Raw genomic sequence first — 2,715 nt, 5'->3', positions numbered from 1 at the left:
GCCCTCTTTCGCTCACCTCCCCTCCCCAAACATTTGGGAGGGAGGAGAGAGAGGGAGTGATTAGCACGGGGCATTGTCCCCAGATAATGGGCCCCAGCTGCTGCATGAAAGAAGAGACAAAGCGCCTGGCGGCTCCACACGCATTATCCCCTCATTAAATCTCTGTTATTAGATTAGATTCAAAATGTATTGATTCAGAAGCTGGGGGGAGGTGGGGGAGGGAAGAGGATCTGGCTGGTGAATGCTGAACTGCACCTCTCTGCAAGCTCGTCCTCCCCCTCCTTCACCCAACCAGGCAACTTTTCTGCCTCGTGTTCTCTGAAGGGAATCTCCCCTATGCCCATATCCTGGCCTCTGAGTGCAGCCAGTCTGCCTGAGCTATTCAGAAAACCACTGAGTGTCCACTCCTGGGAGGTGCCTTGAGATCCTTGAGGCCAGGTTGCCAACATCCAGAGGAAAGGCAGCCTCCTTTCCAGGATGGCAGGAGACAGACTCCATGGCTTTGAAGCAGCGCCAGTCGCAAACTCACAGAAGGGTTCAGGCTGGGCACTTTCAGCACCTTTGATGGAATCTTTTTAGTAGAAATAACATCACTGGGAAATGGGGTAAATGGGAAAAGGAAATGAGAACTGAGAGTACTTGTAGGTGAATAGAGAAGGCTGCAGGAGAGAAGCGGAGATGGGCAAGAGACTTGGCAAGCTTCCCGGAAGCACTTATAAAGACATAAGTGTTTCTGGTCTCCTCTCTGCTAGGACAGAATGAGAGGCAACTGGCTAAAGTGTCAAGAGGAGGGGAGGAAGCAGCTTCCAGGAGGTATAACAGGTGGGAGGGAAATTCTGGATGTTCTCATACCCTCGATGGAGCAAAAGTCTCCTTGGGAGAAGACCAAGATTGGTACTGATGATCAGGAGTTAGCGCACTGTGGGGGTTCTCTGGCCCTGGGCCTCAGTTTCTCGTACCTGGGCAACACAGCCCACATGCCAGATCTATGAGCTGATTGGATGTAGCTACTGGAGCAGAAGATGTTACATGTGGTGGCTCATTCTCGAGGTGGTTAATTGGCTGCCTCGATGCTGGGCTCTGTCACCCCATTGACTGTAGGTGAAGGGTGGGGAGAGGAAGATGGAGAATCAATAGGATGATTAGTGTCTTACTAGCTCTCTGGTTGGACACTTTGCCAATAGCCACCCGTTTACTGACCAGTGATGCATTGACAGTGCCAGAATGTTCACCTTCCTATCCCTCTGGCCTGAGACATGAGAATCACCAAACAGCATGGCTAGCCCAAGCAAGTCCTAGTGGAATGGAGCAGCTTTTGGTTCTAAGACCAGGCTCCAACAGATGGGGGCCAGGGGACATCCCAAGAAAGAAGTGATGAACACTCCCCATCTTTAGCCCAATCTCTGCTCAGCAGGAGACAACAATTGTGAGGGCCAATCCCCAGCCTCACAATCTTTTGCTTTTTGCTGGGAGACCCTAATCTCTATCCATCAACAAAGCAAAAATAAATATAAAATTTCTAATGAATCCCTGATAACTAGAATCAAAAGCACATATGTCTGGAGTGGAAGTATCAGATGAAACTTCATTCCTAGTTCATCTTAGGAGCAACCGGCCAGTTAGACAGTAATCAATGACCAAACACCAAACCAGCTGGTGCTGGCCGTGGTGCTGAAGCTCTCATCTCCATTCCGTTGCAGTATCCACTTGCAGGGAGAGAGCTTGCTCCCACCTTCACTAAAAGATCATGAGCCCAGGTAACAGGGCTGTGTGGACCCTTCCAGCATCTTTCCAAGGGGTTGCAGAGCCGAGATTCCCCCTCTTTTCTCTCCATTGCTAAGTGTTCATGGTCCTGACCCTCATACCTTAAATCCCACCTCCTAGTGTTTCTTCTTCATAACAGCTACTTAAAGTACAAAGAGTAACTTACATAACTGCAAACCCACCATTTAATTTAAATTAAAAAACTAATATGACTGAGAATCCCTGTATACCCCTCCTTAGTCTCATCCTCCACTCCTTTTCCAGATCCCTAATATCATGAAGTTGGTGTTTATCTTTCCTGTGCAAATGCTTTTCAACCTATTTGTCATCTCCCAGTTTCCTGGGCCTAGAGGCACCAATCTCTTCTTCTTCTTCTTCTTTTTTTTTTTTTTTTAACAGAGTCTAGTTCTGTCACATAGGATGGAGTGCAATGGTACAATCTCAGCTCACTGCAACCTCTGCCTCCCAGCTTCAAATGATTCTCCTGCCTCAGCCTCCCAATCAGTTGGGATTACAGGCATGCACCACCATGCCTGGCTAATTTTTGTATTTTTGGCTTTCTTTTTGTAGAGGAGGGTTTCACCATGTTGGCCAGGCTGGTCTCGAACTCCTGACCTCCAGTGATCCGCCTGTCTCGACCTCCCAAAGTGTTGGGATTAACTAACTGTAAATCTCTTCTTCTAACCATCCAACCTCTTCCCAAAGCTGCTGACAAATGGTTAAGAAGAGAGTCTAGGGGGGAGCGGGGAGGGATAGCATTAGGAGATATACCTAATGCTAAATGACGAGTTAATGGGTGCAGCATACCAGCATGGCCCATGTATACATATATAACAAACCTGCATGTCGTGCACATGTACCCTAAAACTTAAAGTATAATAATAATAAAATTTAAAAAAAAAGAAACAAGCAAAATGTATAAATACAAAAAAAGAAAAAAAAAGAAGAGAG

The sequence above is a fragment of the Pan paniscus genome, chromosome 9 (genome assembly GCF_029289425.2).
Source record: "Pan paniscus chromosome 9, NHGRI_mPanPan1-v2.0_pri, whole genome shotgun sequence".
Classification (NCBI taxonomy): Eukaryota; Metazoa; Chordata; class Mammalia; order Primates; family Hominidae; genus Pan; species Pan paniscus.
Note: the sequence above shows the minus strand (reverse complement) of the source record.